This window comes from Tenrec ecaudatus, chromosome 6, assembly GCF_050624435.1.
Source record: "Tenrec ecaudatus isolate mTenEca1 chromosome 6, mTenEca1.hap1, whole genome shotgun sequence".
Lineage (NCBI taxonomy): Eukaryota > Metazoa > Chordata > Mammalia > Afrosoricida > Tenrecidae > Tenrec > Tenrec ecaudatus.
This window is the reverse complement of record NC_134535.1, coordinates 165,027,429-165,047,590: the sequence shown is the minus strand read 5'-3', so window position 1 is coordinate 165,047,590 and position 20,162 is coordinate 165,027,429. Positions and strand designations below refer to the sequence as shown.

The 20,162-nt window shown below is 39.4% G+C and overlaps 1 pseudogene; it reads left to right on the top strand.

The window, feature by feature from the left end:
- Positions 1-18,506: 18,506 nt before the first annotated feature.
- LOC142451327 (protein phosphatase 1A pseudogene) lies at positions 18,507-19,663 on the top strand (annotated as a pseudogene).
- Positions 19,664-20,162: the final 499 nt, after the last annotated feature.

The window sequence follows — 20,162 nt, the reverse complement described above, 5'->3', positions numbered from 1 at the left end:
GCCAGGATGGCATGATAAACATTAACTATCTCAATATATAAATAAATTTGACTATAGTAATCAAAGCAATCCATTAGAGGGATAGATATAGCAACAATAGATTACATGCAAGAGTCCAGAAATAAACCCATACATCTTAGATGAATTAATTTTAGGCAAGGCTGCTGAGTCCATTCAATGTAGAAAATATGTGTTGGGTTGTAGTTAGGTGCCACTGAGTTGGTTCCAACTCATAGAAACCCTCTGCACAAGAGAAACGAAACACTTATCAGGCCTGCGCCATCCTCACAATTGTTCTTAAGCTAGAGTCCAATGTTTCCGTCATCGTGTCAATCCATCTCATCAAGGCTGTTCCCTCTTTCACTGCCCCTACAATTTACCAAAAGAACAAATAGATCTGTCTTGGAAGTACAGCCAGCGCGCACCTTAGAGGGCAGGATAGCAAGACTTGGGTTTATGTAATTACATGTCATCTGAGGATGGCGCAGACCTGATAAGTGTAATTAGATAAAACCAAGTCTTCTTTGCCAATACCATCCTTCAAATCCACCACTTTTCTTTGATCTTTCTTATTCAGTGTCCAACTTTCACATGCAAATGAAACAATTGAAAATACCAATGGCTGGGTCAGGTGTATCTTTCTCCTCAATGATGCAGGAACAATTGTGTTGCCACCCGCAAAAGAAGGAAATTCTTACTTCACCCACTATATAAATATCACCTCTAAAAAGAATCAAAATCCTAAAAATTAGACCTAAAACTATAAAAGCCTTAGACAAAAACCTTACATGAAAGCATAGTGGTAATGATTCAGGAACTGGTTTTTAACAACGCATTCTTAAATATAATGATGAAAGCAAAAGTAGCAAAAGACAAACTATATCATTTGAACTCCATAAAAATTAAATACTGTTTTACATCTATATCAAAGGACTTTATTAACATTATAAAGGGAAAATCTACAGATTAAAAGGAAAATCCAGGGACCCATATGTCAAACAAAAGTTTAATTCCAAGGCAGCATAAAGACAAATAATTCCTGTAACTTAACAATAAAAAGAAAAATAACCCAATCAAAAATGGGAAAAAGAATTAAATAGACATTTCAGCAAAAACAATGTACAAATAATCAATAAGCACAAAAAAAGATACTCTATATCCTAACTCAAAAACAAAAATCATTGCCATTGAGTTGATCCCAGCTGGTCATTATGACCCTAGATGATAGAGTATAATTGTTCTATCAGGTTTCCAAGACTATCGTACTTATGGAAACAGATGAACACACCTCTCTTCTGAAAAGCAACTAGTGGGTTTGAATCAAATGTTTAATCACTGCACCTTTAGGGTGATACAAATCGAAACCACAATAAGCTACTACACCACCCCCACTTGTGGCATAGTGTTTATGCATTGCGTTGCTAACCTAAAAGTCGGCAGTTCAACCACCAAGAAGACCGGGCTTTCTAATCCCATCAAAAGGGACAGTCCCAGGGCCCCATAAGGCAGTTCTTCATTGTCCTACAGTGTCGGTATGAACTGAAATCACCTCTAGGGCAGGAGGTTTGATTTTTGGTTTTGGTTTTTTTCTTTTTGTATGGTCATCAGGCATAGTGAAATATGTCCACCACAAAAGGACAAATACTGTTGCTTTCATTGACATGAAATAGGTAAATGTATAGAAACCGAATTTTTCCAATGGTTTCCAAACATTGGGAGACTCTTTGCTTAGGGAGCACTGAGTTTCTGTCAATGATAGTTAAATTGTTTGAAAATATATAGTAGTGATAGTTGTGCATCATGCTTACTGCAACCACCTATGTCACTGAATGGCATGTATGATATAATAGTGAAATTGGCAAATGGTTTGAGTCACTTTTAACTAACAATTTTCATATGTGACAATAGCCACTTGAAAAAAATTAAAATCACAATGGCAAGAAAATATATATAGCACAAGCATTTACACTTTTAAAATGTGCAATGTATGTATGAATAAAATTGTAAAATTTTATTGGAAAAAATTGGTTTTTTTTACTAAGTATAAAGTCATTCCATAAAGCTAGACAACTGTAATTTCGGAGTGGGGTGGTGTCTGATCTTTTCCAACTTTACAAGAACAAAGAAGAAGAACAACATCAGCATAAGTCATTGGCCAATTCCAAAGAGCAGAGATCGGTGTACCTCCACCCTCTCTCCTCCTTTATCCATACTGAAGCAAACCCTCCTGCAAGACACTTCTCTCCAAGGATCAGTAATCGATTGTAATGGCCACATGGAACTCACAGATATAACTCACAATTCTGAGGTTCACTAGGGAAGTTCAAAACCAACAAACAAACGATCTTTTCAGATAGCAAAGACACAAAGTAAGAAACCAACCATATGACGATCAGCTCCAGGAAATCAAATATATGGAAATTGAACAACACTGGACTGAAAAACCACTGGGTAATTGAGACATTTAAGAGCACAATCAAAAGATCCCTTGAAACAAATGAGAACAAAAGTAATACATAACAAGACCTTTGGGACACGACAAAAGGCAGTGTATAGCAATTACTGCTGCGTCAAAAAGGCAGAAAGAATTAAAATAAACTACAACAATTGGGGAAATATCAGCAAAACAAACCCTTAGATACTAAAAGATAAGAAATAATAAAGATTGGGGGAGAAACAAATGAATCAGAAAAAAACTTTAAACTATAGAAAAAATTAGTAAGACAAGAAGTTGGTTCTTTAAAATGATTGTCTATTAATAAACCACTGGCAAGCCTAACAAGGGAAAAGAATGAGAAAAAATAAAATTTTACAAATAAGAAATGAAATGGGCGACATCACAACAGAACCAAATGATATATTTTTAAATCACACAGTATTATGAAAAGTTACATCCTATAAATTTGAAAATCTAGGAGAAATGAATGAATTGCTAGCAATGCATAATTTGCAAAAATTACCACTGACTGACGTACAAACACTCAACAAACTACAGCACAAGAAGAAATAGCTCTAAGTCATGACAAAAGGATCAACATCAAAATGTCAGGGACCAGATGGCTTCTCTGGAAAATTCTATCAAGCATTTAGATGAATGTTAATGCCAATTCTACATGAACTATTACACAATATAAAATGGACAACATTCTACCAAATGCATTTTATGAAGCAACTATAACTTTGATATCTAAACCAGGCAAAGAAGTCACCAGAATTGAAAATGATGTAAATTGAATGTAAATCAAAATGATGAATAGAGATGCCATGATTTTCAATAAAATCCTACCCAAAAGAATTCAACAAAGCATCAACAAAATAATACATCATGACCAAGTGAAATCCATACCAAATATGCAAGGATGATTTAATATCTTAAAAAATAATCACCATAAAATCAAAATGAAAAACCATATGATTATATCCATCAATGCCGAAAAGCTATTTGACAAATATTTTACTTAATGGAGAAAAATTGAAAACATTCACTCCTTCGAACAACAACAAGACCAGGTGCCATTTATCACCACTTTTATTTAATATAGACCTGGGAGTTTTAGCGAGAGCTAGAACACATCAAAAAAAGGTAAAGGCATCCATATAAGCACAGAAAAAATAAATTCTTTTCATTTTCAGGTGATATAATCCTATATATAGTAAACCCCCAAAAGTCAACTTAAAATTGCGGAAATTAATTGAAAAAAAGGGCAGTGCAACAGACAACGAGATCAACATACAGAAATCAACTGGATTCTTGTATATTAAAGACAATGAACAAAAGGAAAGTAAAAGGCAATAGAGGAAAGAACTGGGAGGCAAAATACACTTGTGGAGGTATAAAAATAAGCATGTACATGTGTAAATATATTAATATATACTTTTAGGGATATAGGCCTATGTACATATATTTATGTTAAGTATTAAAGTAGCAGATGTGTATTGGACCTCTACTCACATCTCCCCTCAATGCAAGAGCACATTGTTCTAATAACCTGGCATTTTGTAATGCTCACCTTTTTGACATGATCCCTGAAGGCAAAAAGGGTGCATAAGCTAATGTGGTGAAGAAAGCTGATGGTTTCTACTGACTATTACAAGGTATAGATTTGGGATCTTAAAGTTTGACGTGAAACAAGCAGCCATCTAGCAGAGAAGCAACAAAGCCCACATGGAAGAAGCAAACCAGCCCATGTGATCACAAGGTGTCAACGGGATTAGGTATCAGGCATCAGAAGACCTAAAACAAACAATAAATTTGATGTAAATGAGTGGGGGTGGAATGGACACCCAAAGCCCATCCATGCACAATTAGACATCCCCACAAAGAAGGGTCACCAGGAAGGGACACGCCAGCCGGGGTACAATATAACAATGACAAAACATACAACAATCCTCTAGTTCTTTAATGCTTCCTCCCCCCACTATCACGACCCCAGTTCTATCTTACAAATTTGGCTAGACCAGAAACATACACGGGTACAGATAAAAGTCTTTGACACACAAAATCCAGGACAAATAAACCCCTCAGGACCAATAAGGAAAGTAGCAATACCATGAGGGTAGGGGGAAGCTTGGAGGAGAAGGAGGAGACGTGGGGGGGGGAGCTGATTGCAATGATCAATGTACAACAACCCCCACCCCCTTCAACTCCCGGAATGAACAACAGAAATGTGGGTGAAGGGAGACAGCAGATTGTGTAAAATATGAAACTAAAAATAATCTGTAAATTATCAAGGGTTCACAAGTGGAGGGGGCAAGCATGGAGGGGGAAAAAGAGGAACTGATACCTAGAACTCAAGTACAAAGAAATTGTTTCAGAAATGATGATGGCAACATATATACAAATGTGCTGGATACAATTGATGTATACATTGTTATAAGACCTATAAGAGCCACCAATAAAATGATGTATTAAAAACAAATAAATAAAGATGATACTAAAAATGATATTAAAATAATAATACAAATTACAATAACTACACAAAAGATAAAATATCTAAGCTCAAATCTTACCAGAGAAACAAAGGACTTATACAAGGAAAATTAGAAAACACTTCTACAAGAAATTTACCCATACAGAGCAAGGTCCCGTGTTCCTGCATAGGTATACTAAACATGGTGAAAATTTCAATATTACAAAAATTATGCTTTACACATTCAACAAAATTTCAACCCATATCCCACCAAAAATTCTTCCAAGAAATAGAAGAACTGATCACCAACTTTATATGGAAAAGAAAGCAGCCCAGGATAAACAAACACTATTAAAAAGATCAACAGAGTAGGATGCCTTTCACTCTCAGATTTTAAAACCTATTGTATAGCCATGGTAATCAATGGATTAGAATTGAGAACCCAGAAACACAACCAAGTACCTACAGATATCCATTTTTTGATAAACGACTAAAACACATTAAGTGGGGGACAGAATACCTTTTCAATATGTGGTGCTAGAAAGATTGGATCTTCATCTGCAAAAGAATTAAATAGAACCCATACCTCACACCAAGTACAAAAATGAACCCAAGATTAATTAAAGACCTAAACATAAACCATAAATTCATAAAGACCATCAACAAAAAATAAAGTCAAACTTAAGGACCCTAATTCAAGGCACAGGCATACTACTGAATATAAAGAAAAATATCCACACAACAGAAGACAAAAATACAACATTTCCCCAATACGATCTCTGAAGAAAAATGGGTGCATAGCAAATGTGGTGCACAAAGCTGATGGTGCCCGGTTATCAAAACATATAGCATCCGGGGTCTTAAAGGCTTAAAGGTAAACAAGTGACCATCTAGCTCAGAGGCAATAAAGCCCACATGGAAGAAGCACACCAGCCTCTGTGATCACGAGGTGTCGAAGGAATCAGGTATCAGGCATCAAAGAACAAAAAAATAGTATCATTGTCAATGAGGGGGAGTGTGGAATGGGACCCAAAGGCCATCTGTAGGTAACAGGACATTCTCTTACAGAAGGGTCGCAGGGAGGAGACGAGCCAGTCAGGGTGCAGTCTAGCAATAATGAAACATACAACTTTCCTCTAGTTCCTAAATGCTTCCCCCTCCCCCGCCCCCATTATCATGATGCCAATTCTACCTTACAAATCCAGCTAGACCAGAAGATGTACACTGGTACAGATAGGAACTGGAAACACAGGGAACCAAAGACAGATGATCCCTTCAGGACCAGTGGTGAGAGTGGTGGGAGGGTGGAGGGAGGGTGGGGTGGTAGGGAACTACATATAACTTCCTCCCTGGAGGATGGACAGCAGAAAGGTGGGTGAAGGGTGAAGGGAGATGCCGGACAGTGTAAGATATGACAAAATAATAATTTCTAAATTATAAAGGGTTTATAAGGGAGAGTAAGTGGGGAGGGAAGGGGAGAAATGAGGAGCTGATGCCAGGGGCTTAGTGGAGAGCAAATGTTTGAGACTAATGAGGGAAATGAATGTAAAAATGTGCTTTATACAATTAATGCATATCTGGATTGTGATAAGAGTTGTATGAACCCCCAATAAAATTATTAAAAATAAAAAGGGAAGGGGAGAGCAGAAGAGAAGGGAGCCAGAGAGATCTAATAAATGTGACCAAAATGTGGGGGAAAATATACAAGATTTATGTACCTCAAAAGACTTCAAAATAGTTTTTTTTTTTAAAGAAATCCACATTTTGAGTGGTGGCGGGGGAATTAGTAAAGGGTTTTTGTTGTTGTATGGGCTCCCACCCATAGTGACCATAGCTATGCCCAATAGAATGAAACACTGCATGGTCCTGTGCCATCCTCGCAATTATTCCTATGCCTGAGCCCATTGATTCAGTCATGGTGTCAATCCAGCTGATGGAGGGCCTTCCACTTTACCAAACATGAGGACCTTCTTCAAGGACTGGTCTCTCCTGACAACATGCCCAAAGTTTGTAGGATTGTCTCGCCATCCTTGCTTCTATGGAACACTCTGGCTGTACTTCTTCCAGCAAGGATCAGTTGTTCCTTTTAGCAGTCCATGGTACTTTGAATATTCTTATGCACAATCCAAATGCATCAATGCTTCTTCTACAGTCTTCCTTGTTTAATGTTGAACTTGCACATGCAAGATAAAGCGTTAGTCTCAAAAATCGATAGTACACTACAACATCTTAACAAATACAAAGAACACAATCAAACAATGAACACAAGATATGAATAGACAAGTTACCAAAGATATCCAGCCACCCAATAATCAGAAGTCATGTTCGCACTCACTAGCAATAAGGGCAACACAAATTAAAACAGCAATGACATACTACCTCACACTGGCACTTGTACCAAAAATTTTAAAAGCAGAAAATAATAAATTCTAGACAGGATTTGAAGAGATTGGAACATTCACAAATTGCTGGTAAGATGTAGAATTGTAAAGCCGCTATGGGAATCACCATGGCTTTTCCTTAAACAAATGCAAATACAATCACCTTCTGATCCAGAGACTTCTCTCCTGGGTATATACTCTAAAAATATTAAAAATACAGACATATGCACACCTATGTTTAGCACAGCAATTTCCATAATAGCAAAAAACATGGAAACAACAAAAAAATTCAATTATACAGGAACGGATAAACAAACTTGTGTATTCATACAATGGACTATTATGCCATCAAAAAACAAAGGCAACTCTCTTACACACCACAAAACATGGACAAAAGTACGCAGCGTTGTGCTTAGCAATGCTAGTCAATAAAGAGAAGTTAGAGAGAAAAATATTTAATGACATAACTATTATAAAGAAAAAATCCCAGAAAAAGTAGTTTTCACACCAAAACATAAGACTTTGAAGACGAGGAGTCGGCGGATCGGGACAGGAGTAGGAGAGGGTAGAAAATTATAGAGGGAGAGAGGAAGGATGGGAGAGGCAAAAGAAGAGAGAATCACATTTATGGGGGAGTTTAACAAGATATTAATGATTTCATTTGTGGAGAATGAGCTATATAATTATATGGATATGATTCTTTAAAAACACAAAACAAAAAATAGAGTATAGACCTTTAAAACCCTCCACATTCCATGCCACACAGATCTAAATATTGGTCTGAGTCGCTTAAAAAGGAGGAAATTTAAGCGAAGTGGACTCCGTCTTTTGTGGCATACAAGTTGATTTCAAGCATATGGAAAGAAAAAAATAAAAAGGATCTGAAATACTCAAGACAGTCTCTCCTTATCTGTGCTTTCAGGTATGGTCTCAGGGTCCCAGCCTCTCAATCAAGTGGTCCCTGAGCCTCTGACGTACTCTTTTTTTTTTAATAGTTTTATTAGGGGCTCATACAACTCATCACAATCCATACATCAATCGTGCAAAGCACATTTGTACATTCATTGCCCACATCACTCTCAAAACATTTGCTCTCCACCTAAGCCCCTGGAATCAGGTTATTTCCCCCCTCTCTCCCCGTTCCCCCCTCCCTCATAAACCCCTGATAATTTATAAATTATTATTTTGTCATATCTTGCCCTGTCCAACGTCTCCCTTCACCCACTTCTCTGTTGTCCATCCCCCAGGGAGGAGGTCACATGTAGATCCTTGTAATCGGTCCCCTCTTTCCAACCTACCCTCCCTCCACCCTCCCAGTACCGCCACTCACACTACTGGTCCTGAAGGGATCATCCGCCCTGGATTTCCTGCATTTCCAGTTCCTATCTGTACCAGTACACATCGTCTGGTACATATTTATAAGGTAGAACTGGTATCATATAGTGGGGTAGGAGGAAGCATTTAGGAACTAGAGGAAAATTGTATGTTTCATCATTGCTACATCTCACCCTGACTGTCTCATCTCCTCCCCAAGACCTTTCTGTAAGGGAATGTCCAGTTGCCTACAGATGGGTTTGGGTCCCCACTCTGCATTCCCCCTCATTCACAATGATATGACTTTTTGTTCTGATACCTGATATCTGATTACCTTTGACACTTCGTGATCGCACAGGCTTGTGTGCTTCTCCCCACCTTTCCCTGTCCCATGTCCCCCCAGAACTGTTGATTCCGTTGTTTTCTCCTCCAGATTGATCATCCAGCCTGTCTTATTAAGACAGACCTGTGGAGATAATAACACACACACACACAACAAATCAGAGCAACACTAAGCAACAATGTACAACAAAATGACAACAAACCAATGACAAAAAAACCACATAACAAGAAAGAAAAGCTTGTAGTTCATTCAAGGACTGTTTGTTGTCTTTAGGGGTGTTTTCTGGTTGAGTCTGATGGGTTGCCAAGCCCTGGCCCCAAAGTCTATTTTTGGTATTCCCTGGGCAACCCGTTGCTCTGTTGCCCTTGCTGTTCTGTTGCACGCCCTTCGTGTTTTGCCTTGGTGTGATGGGATCAGATTGGATGCAATTCCCACACTGTGTCTCTGGTGTTGTCCCCTGTAGGGTTATGACTTCTGCCGTACTCTTGCAAATGTTGCATGCTCCTGCCCAATCACTTGATGAACACTATAAAACTCACTATAAAACTATGGCCGGAAGAGCAATCATTCACTGTACCATAACTCATATTCAATTGTCAAATAAATTCATAAAACTGATTTACATCAAATTTCTGAGGATTTTTCCTTGTAGAATATTGATAATTATATTTATTAAAACATAACTGAAGTAATGAATATGAAAAAGCTTTTGATTAAAGATATTTTAATTATCATCTGATTTATAATAAATTAAAGGTAATATTTCTATGTACCCTCTTATTTGATAGATTATACCTCATTTTTATATTATTCAAGGGTTACAGAAATGTATGTATGATACAAGAATACTTTCTTCTATTAAACTGGCATTCTATTATGCTCGCCTTCCCGACACAACCATTGAAGACAAAGACGGTGGACAACCAAGTGTGAAGAAAGTTGATGGTACCCAGCTATCAAAAGATTCAGCGTCTGGGGTCTTAAAGGCTTGAAGGTAAACAAGCAGGCATCTGGCTCAGAAGCAATAAAGCCCACATGGATGAAGCACACCAGCCTGTGTGACCACGATGTGCTGAAGGGATTTTAAAAAATCATATCATTGTGTGCTCTCCTCCCTGATACAACCACTGAAGATAAATGGTTGCATAAGCAAATGTGGTGAAGAAAGCTGATGGTGGTCGGTTATCAAAAGATATAGCATCTGGGGTCTTAAAGGCTTGAAGGTAAACAAGCAGCCATCTAGTTCAGAAGCAACAAAGCCCATATGCAAGAAGCACACCAGCCTGTGCGATCATGAGATGTTGAAGGGATGAGGTATAAGGCATCATTAGAACAAAAAAATCTTACCATAGTGAATGAGTGAGGTAGTGTGGAGTGGAGACTCAAAGCCCATTTGCAGGCCACTGGACATTCCCTTACAGAAGGGTCTTGGGGAAGATATGAGACAGTCAGGGTGAGATGTAGCAACAATGAAAAATACAACTTTCCTCTAGCTCCTAAATGCTTCCTCCCCACCTACTATCATGATCCGAATTCTACCTTACAAATCTGGCTAGACCAGAGGATGTACACTGGTACCGAAAGGAACTGGAAACACAGGGAATCCAGGGCGGGTGATCCCTTCAGGACCAGTTGTGAGGGTGGTGATGCTGGCAGGGTGGAGGGAGGGTGGGGTTGAGAGGGGGAACTGATTACTAGGACCTACATATAACCTCCTCCCAGGGGTACGGACAACAGAAAAGTAGGTGAAGGGAGATGTCGGACAGAGCAAGATATGACAAAATAATAATTTATAAATTTTCATTGGTTTATGAGGGTGGGGGGTTGGAGAGGGAGGTGAAAAAATGAGGACCTGATGCCAGAGGCTTGGGTGGAGAGCAAACGTTTTGAGAGTGATGAGCACAACGAATGTACAAATGTACTTTACACAATTGATGTATGTGTGGATTATGATAAGAGTTGTATGAGCCCCTAATGAAATGATTTTTTTAAAAGAAAAGAAAAAATGTATGTATGAATAAAATCACAAAAAACATCAAAATGTGATTTATATTATTAGTTGTTAAAAACTTTGGAACTGGAAGTGAATAGTAAGGATATAGTCTACTATATATGCTTCATAAATATCACTACATGATCCTAATTTAATAGTTACATATAAAACAAAGACATCTAAAGCAAGTTTTATAGCCTTTGAATTAATTTGATACCATCTAAATGTCCTGATTAATTAAGTTGTTAGCATAAATTTCCCATCATTAATGTTCAAAGAAGATTCACAGATGCCCCAATGTTCACACCTTCATTTTGTTTACCACACATATCTTTAACTAGTCTTTGATGTTCTTTAGCTTTGTAATAGTGTAAATAAAAGGTTTATACAATTATATAGTAACATCAATGACAGTTAGGAACATTATTTCTTAGAAGAGTTAATTAAAGAAATTGGTATGTTTCTAAATTATACTTTTTAAAATGTTCTTACTACTGTGCAGGAAATTTGGGGAGTGGTTATTGTTGTTCAGTGCTATTGAAGTGGTTCTAACTGATGGCAACTCTCTGGATACTCGGACAAAACACAGCCATGTCCTGTACCATCCTCCAGGCCACTGTTTGACCCAGTGTTGCAGCCCCTGTGTCAGTCCATCTCATTGAGGGCCTACCTCTCTGTGCTGACCTTCTAATGTATCGAGCATGGTGTCCTGCTTCAGGGATGTCCAATATACACGAGACAGAGTCTCACGATACTTGCTTCTAAGGAGCATGATAGTCGCAAGTGTTCCAATACACATCTAGTTTTTCCTCTAACTGTTCATCATATAGTCAATATTCTTCATCAATATTACAATTTAAACACTTCAGTTCTTCTCTTTATTCATTGTACAGCCTTTACATAGACATGAGATTTGGGGTAGTACAGTTGATAAGAAATGGGTCCTATCCCTTTACAGAAGGGTCACGGGGAGATGAGTCAGTCAGGGTGCAGTGTAGCACCAATGAAACATACAACTTTCCTCTACTTCTTTAAGGCTTTTTCCCCCCACCCCTTCCACAATCCCAATTCTACCTTACAAATCCAGCTAGACCAGAGGATGTACACTAGTACGGATAAGAACTGGAAACACAGGGAATCCAGGACAGATAAACCCCTAAGGACCAATCATGAGAGTAGCCATACTAGGAGGGTAAGGGTAAGGTGGGGTTCAAAGGGGAAACCAATCACAAGGACCTACATATAACCCCACCTTGGGGGACGGACAACAGAAAAATGGGTGAAGGGAGATGTCAGACAATGTAAGACATGACAAAATAATAATAATTTACAAATTATCAAGGGTTTGTGAGCGAGGGGATTAGAAAGGGAGGGGGAAATGAAGAACTGATACCAAGGGCTCAAGTAGAAAGAAAATGTTTTAAGAATGACGATGGCAACAAATGTACAAATGTGCTTGGCACGATGGCTGGCTGGCTGGCTGGATGGATGGATTGTGATAAGAGCTGTATGAGCCCCTAATACAAAGACAAATCCATTACAATTAGAATATTCATATATAAATAACAATCTAAATATTTCATTTTTCTTGATTACAGAAAAAACAAAGATGGACGTGAATTCCGTTAAGCCACCTTTAATGAGGCTGAACTCTTGAATCTTTTAGCACATTCATATTCCTCATAACTTGTTTCTGAATATATTTTTCCCCTGGAAAGCTCTAAACAATTCTCTTAATTTGAGTTCCTACTGCAGTCAGAGCCTGGGACGAGCACTTGGGTGCAGGGGCTTATTGGGGTGATTACCCCAAGGAAAGTGAAACTGTTAAAGGGTGCCTTAAAGAGACAGGTTAAGCCTGTGGGGTAGCAAACTCAGTCCTGATAGAGATGCTCTGAGGAATGGTGAGGGACCTTTAAAATCGTTCTACCAGTGGACTGAGACTTTGAGCATTTACTCCATGAATTCCTATCTTCCACTGACAGTTGTCTTAAGGGGGTTGAGGGTACTACCCAAACAATTTAAATAATTTACCAACTGGTTCACTGTCCTAATGACCATTTTAAGTATTTTTTAAAAGATACACCAAAAGGTAGTTTATTATTTCATACAGTGTATTATTTCCACATTGCTTCTTGATTGGCAATCTCACTTGCGATGTTCTTCACTTTTATCCAAACATAAATTGCTCTGTAATTTATCCATAACCATCATTTCACTACAGGAGTAAGATCCAAGTCCATTAGTAGGAATAATAAGAGTAGGATCCCATTCCTAGAAGTAGGCCAATTAGACAATAGTCATTGTGTTGGATATATTAGAAATATTTGGTAACTTCTCATTTTGTTCATCTTTGAAGTACCGCTTTCTGTTTCTGCTGAACTTACAATTGTTCTGATAATATTCTTAGCTCTTTGAACACCTTCAAGAATTGTATAATTCACTCATAGTACCTCATGGGAATGTGGGGCATAACACAAAGCTGAAATGACTGACAGTATGTCACTCTCTGCTTTGGGGGCACTTTTTCTCTTTATGTTATTTGTGTGTTCACTGAAGTAACAACCACAAGGGAACAAAAATATAGTATTTCATTGAAAGTATAACGAGTTTTATGATATGAATAAATATTGCAAGCATAGTTACATCTAATTTTTATACCTATTGACAAAATAAAATTAGCATTACTGTGAGTGCTGGAATATGCTGTCATACAGTTGAAGGTTAAAAAAGAGTAAGAAATGTAAATCTGTGATTTCCTCATTGGGTGGCTGCATCCCATGTATTTTAGCCTAATAAGATCACCTATATATGTATGTTTTCATTTTCTTACTAGTATTTTAAATTACATGCCATTGGCTTAAGATAATATTGTCAGAATTACCAAATATTCCATGTAGGTTGCTTGCATTATTTCTCAAGAAAATTGTATTGCTGTATCAAAAGTAGACCAGGAATATAGATAAATCTTAGATATATGAACAAATTTTGAGTTCACTCTGATTTAAAAATAATCAGTTCCTATGATTAGGTCATACTTGATACCCTCAAGAAGGCAACACTAAAGGTATGAGTTCTATAGTGAAGTATGGTAAAGAAATCCGATGTTGCTTGGTTATCAGAAAGAATATCATCTAAGGTCTTAAAGATTTGTCTTAAGCAAGCAGGCATTAAAATCCACATGTAAGAAGCACAACAGTCTGTGTGATTCAAGGATTGTAAATACTGTAATCCAAATCTAAAGGAAGGAATGGTATCATAGTCTAAATTAAGTAACTGGTGGGGCATTGAAGAGATTGCAGGAGTAAAAAATGGGACAGAATATCCATTCATTGTTGACTGTAAAACTGCTGCTCTTTAAATCCTCGCCTCATTCACAGTAAATATATTTTAAATAAAATGATCTCTAGGAGAGGCCATTTATCTCAAGGCATATGTGTGTGTGTGTGTGTGTGTGTGTGTGTGTGTGTAAAGATTTGGCCTTTTAATTTCTGATTTTTAGTCCAAGACACAGCATATAAAAGAAACGACAATGGTGAGTAAATGAAAAAATACATGAATTCATAAAATTTAAAAATAAACTGTAGGCAAATAGAACATGGCTTGTGAGCCCCTGACATAGTGTCCTTATATTTATGTCTACCTATTGTCTCAATAGAAGCTAGGGGGCTTCAGTTCTCTTCTTCATAGCCTCTTATCCTCCACCATACTCTATTGTTCTAATTCTAATGGTGGTCTTAGGCTCTCAGATGTGGCAAGACAATAAGCATTATTGCATATTATTTATCATGTTTACGTCTGTCCCATTGGTCAAAACAAGTCACTTGACAACAGTGAAGAAATAAATTCCACACCTGGATATAAGAAATGGGAAAATCAAAATGTCAGGTGTGGAAGAATGGAATGGAAGAAATCTGTAGCCATTTCTAAAATATGTCAGATAACTCTGTAAAAAATATCTGCCGTCAATCAACATTTTCTAATCATTTAGATTTACCTAACCTTAACCCTTATGTGAGTGATAACAGATATTTTATTGTTGTGATGAGTTCAAGCTCCTCCACATGGAATAAATAATATCAATTAAGGAATTCTAGGGGAAAAGATGAGGCTTTTTATTCTTGTTAAGAGTTACTGTCTCAGAAATCCAGAGGGCCAATTCAACCATGTCATATAGGACAACTAGAAGTGGGAATCACAATGGCTGTCAGTGAGTGAGTAGAAATTCTAGAGTTCCTTTTACAAAATAAACAGTAATTTATCAGCTTTGTGGAGATCAAAGAGTAGAATGATAAAAGCTTTCTGAGTTGGATTTTTTGGCCACCTTTATATGAAAGTAGATGTTTATAGCCTTCAGCAGTAAGCAAAATACAGAAAACTTTCAACCATTTATCACTGGAGACTAAATATACACAATTCACTCCATCATTTTCACTCCAGTTTGATATCTGTCCTTTAGGCAACAGAAGCCTGCAATGATAGAGGCTGCAATCCCTATAGAAATGGACTGAAGTGTTACTTTATTTTAAATGGGCCTCTGAAGCTGTGCTAGAAAAAAACAGAGAAGCACCTTTGGAAAGCCAAAGGTAGAACTCCTCCTGAGTATGTTGTATGAAATAAAAGCTGCAGTGTTTAGTTACTTGATTTGATTTTCAAAATAATAGATGGGATGTTATCAGCATCTATGGTCAAATCCGACATTGATACTCAATTATTTTTTAAATAGCTTTATTGGTCCTAAAGTGGATCATGAATCTGACAGCAATCAAAAAGCATAAAGACATAAAGAGTAGCCTGAGACAGAATTTGAAGTTTCTTGTACATTAGAGAGATGATGTCTATGTTCAGCAGATTTGTTTTCAAGATTAGCCTCTATGAAACAAAACTTGACCCCTGTCAAACTTCTGATTCCCAAGATGCAAACAATAAAGCTTCAGATAAGATGTAGTCAACATTCCTAAACCAGAAAAGTAACAGTGAAATTCTTTTTTTATATCTCATACATAGGAAGGAGGTTATAAAAAGGAACAAGATCACTGCTTAGAATCAAAGTTCTTAAACTGTAGCTCCCAAACAAACATCATTCACATCATCAGGGAATTGTTAGAGATAAAAAATTTTCTCAGCCCTTCCCCTAATTGACGGAACGATGCAATCTGGCAGTCATTGACTTGTTGGCAGTGGAAGTGATTTCCCAGGGAGATGACTGATGATGTTCTCTAAAATAAAATGACAATGATGCCTGCCTCTACAGTAAGCCAGAAACATATGCAAACTAAAGATGCATGAATGATTTGTGCTTGCACCTAATTCTAGGCTCAATGTAAGAACAATTAGATATTATAGCATGACCTTGCTTGATGCTCAACCTCCTGAAGACATCACTGAAGATAAGAGTGCTGTATCAAAGTGTGGTGAGGAAACTACACGATATCAGACTATCAGAAAGAATAGCATCTGGGGTCTTAAAGGCATGTTTTCAAAAAAGCAGCCATTTAAATGAAGCTTCAACTAAATCCACAAGGAAGAAGCACACCAGCCTGTGTGATCCAAGGATTGCAAATAATATCTTCCAAATCTAGAGGAAAGAATGAAATCAGACCTTAAAATATGAACACCAAGTTTTCAGAAGGCTGTGGATGACAGTGGAAGCCCAAAATCCATTTGCAGGATCTACACATGAATTAAGCCTCTGCATCTCCTCAAATCATAGTTAAGGGTTCTGAATAGAATAGAGAGCATTGTATAGTCCATTATGGCAGACATAGTAGGGTCAAAATGCCATTCTTGGGAGGGGCAAGATGGCGACCAGGTAGGTAGCTCACACCTGGAACTCCATGGAGATTGGTGAGTGGTGAGATTTGGAAGCCCAGTAGTGGTGTTGAGGGTGTTGGTAGATCCCCAAGATAACCCAGAGCACTTCTCTGAATCAGAAGCAGACTTAACCCCATCACCTGTACTCCCTGAGGATTGCCAAGAACCAAGGCCCACCAGCCGCATCTTTTGTGGTGTTCCAGGTGCCCGCCTCCACCAGTATCACAGGAAAGTCAGGCCAATGGCAGAGGCTTCCGCCCAGCCTTGGCGCTTCACACAGACCCTCAAGCAAGCCCTACCCCCACCTCAGAGGTTCACTTCCCAAATCAGTGCCCCTCACAGACTGCCAGCCAGCCACCCCCATAGAGGTTCCCAACCTGCCTCAGTAACCCTCACAGACCCTCTAGCCACCCATACCCACTCACCCCCAGAAGTCCCCATTCCACTGCAATGCCCAGGCCTGCCAGGCTTCAGGCACAAGTCCGGCAGAAGATTGTGCAGTGGCAGCTTAGGGACCCAAGCTTGTGCCCCACCCCACCCCCAACTGCATTCTCGCTTATACCTTCTCCCTCTGCAATCCCCCGGCCTTATGCTCTGAGCAGTAGAATTGTGCACTAACGGAAGTAGCTCCTCCTTCCCACCTGCCTTCCTGACCTAAGTGCCCCTGGCCATGAACAGACCACCTAACCCCCACCCCATCCTCATCCCCATCTCCTAACTATGCACCCCCACGCCCAGGCCAACACATTCCTTCAGACTGCAGTGCGCCAGCGGTAAACAGCCCATTTGGAGGCCTGGCAGTGGCTCAAAAACAAAGCCTAGGCCAAAGTGAGAGGGAAAACCCAACAGAACAAAGATGAAACACAATCCCTCAAGACAGTTGATTATAGGCAGCCTGCAAAAGCACCAACAACAACCTCCCAAAGAGAGAGCCCAGAGCTCTGGGACTCCTGGGAAAATGGCAGCTAGTTCCAATATATCAACCCAAAAAGCTGCTTCACAGCTTCAACAAGAAAAGAGAAGCAAATCCATTGCCAGAGGACAATCTTGAGCTAACGGAAGTCATAGAAAAGGCAGATGTTGACCTCTCACAGAAAGATATCTTCAGAATGCTCTTTAGCGTCATGCAAGATGAGAGGGAAGGGAATAATAGAGAAGATAAAGGCCATGCACCAAAGGGAAATATTAGAGATAAGGGGCGAGATAACAAAAACAAATACCAAACACATGGATTTTGCCCACTAAATGGAGGAGGCAAAGAAGTGCACCAGTGACATAGAGAGGACTGCCAAACAAATAAATGTGAAAGAAAAAAAAAACACGTAAAAAACGTCCATCAGCTGCACGGTGGCGCCCCAGAGGCGGTGGCGCTGGGGGCGGGAGCGTCCGCAGGAGCGAGGGAGCTGTGGTCTCTGCCCCGGCCCAGGAGCTTCAGGAGCTCGGGCGGCTGCAGCTCTGGAATGGGTGGCTGGGGTGGGGGGTCGGGGGGCTTGGGGGAAGGGGGCGCCAGGCAGGGGTGGCGCGAACGCTATGACTCCTCGGCTCTTCCTCCAGGACCCACTCGTCGCCACTCCAACGCCGGGATAAACTGAACTGCGAGGGCGCCAAGAGCCAGGGGCTGGATGCAGCCCGGCTCCGCCCCCTCCCCAGACTGACCCGGCAGGAGGTCACCGCGGTGCCCCCCCTCCCCGCCCCCGCCCCGGCCCTGGCCGCTGCTGCTTCGGCCTACCAGAGACCTGCCATTCCTCGGCTTGCTCCGGACCTAGAATATCAAGACATAATGGGTGCATTTTTAGACAAGCCAAAGATGGAAAAGCATAATGCCCAGGGACAGGGAAATGGGCTGCGATATGAACTAAGCAGCCTGCAAGGCTGGCGTGTTGAAATGGAGGATGCACATACTGCTGTGATTGGTTTGCCAAGTGGACTTGAAACAAGGTTGTTCTTTGCTGTGTATGATGGGCATGCTGGTTCTCAGGTTGCCAAATACTGCTGTGAGCATTTGTTAGATCACATCACCAATAACCAAGATTTTAAAGGGTCTGCAGGAGCACCTTTTGTGGAAAATGTAAAGAGTAGAATCAGAACAGGTTTTCTGAAGATTGATAAACATATGAGAGTTATGTCAGAGAAGAAACATGGTGCAGATAGAAGTGGGTCAACAGCTGTAGGGGTCTTAATTTCTCCCCATCTTACTTATTTTGTTAACTGTGGAGACTCAAGGGGCTTACTTTGTAGGAACAGGAAAGTTCACTTCTTCACACAAAATCACAAACCAAGTAATCTGCTGAAAAAAGAATGGATTCAGAATGCAGGTGGCTCTGTGATGATTCAGCGTGTAAATGGCTCTCTGGCTGTATCGAGGGCCCTTGGGGATTTCGATTACAAATGTGTCCATGGAAAAGGTCCTACAGAGCAGCTTGTCTCACCAGAGCCTGAAGTCTATGATATTGAAAGATTAGAAGATGATCAGTTCATTATCCTTACATGCGATGGTATCTGGGATCTTATGGGAAATGAAGAGCTCTGTGGTTTTGTAAGATCCAGGCTTGAAGTCATTGATGACCTTGAGAAAGTTTGCAATGAAGTAGTCGACACCTGTTTGTATAAGGGAAGTCAAGACAACATGAGTATGATATTGATATCTTTCCCAAATGCACCCAAAGTATCGCCAGAAGCAGTGAAGAAGGAGGCAGAGTTGGACAAGTACCTGGAGAGCAAAGTAGAAGAAATCATAAAGAAGCAGGGGGAAGGCATCCCTGACTTAGTCCATGTGATGTGCACATTATCGAGTGAGATCATCCCAAGCCTCCCACCAGGGGGTGAATTAGCAAGCAAGTGGAATATAATTGAAGCTGTTTACAATAGACTGAATCCTTACAAAAATGGTGACACAGACTATATCAACTGATGATATCTGGTAAAACTGCTCATCTAGCCATGGAGTTTACCTTCACCTCCAAAGGAGAGTGCAGCTCTACTTTAATGAATCTTTTTAACAGCTATCCTCAATGTACAAGAAGGGGATATGACGTGGAGGAGAGTGATTACAGCAGAGAGCTTCAGCAGTGCAACAGCTAGCCCAGAACAGATTTTTTTTTTGTAAATTTGAGACTTACGTAAGCGTGATTTCAAACCATAATTCATGTTGTAAATCAGACTCCAGCAATTTTTGTTGTATGATTTTGTTTTTTTGTGAAGTGTAATTGTCCTTGTACAAATGCTCATATTTAATTATGAACTGCTTTAAATCACTATCAAAGTTACAAGAAATGTTTGGCTTATGTGATGCAGCAGACATATAGCCCTTTAAAGTCATGTTGTGTTTTGAATTTGGGATTGGGACACAGGGAGAGCAGCAGCCACATCAGCTAGATGCCCAAATGTGCACGCGATTATGGAGAATAATT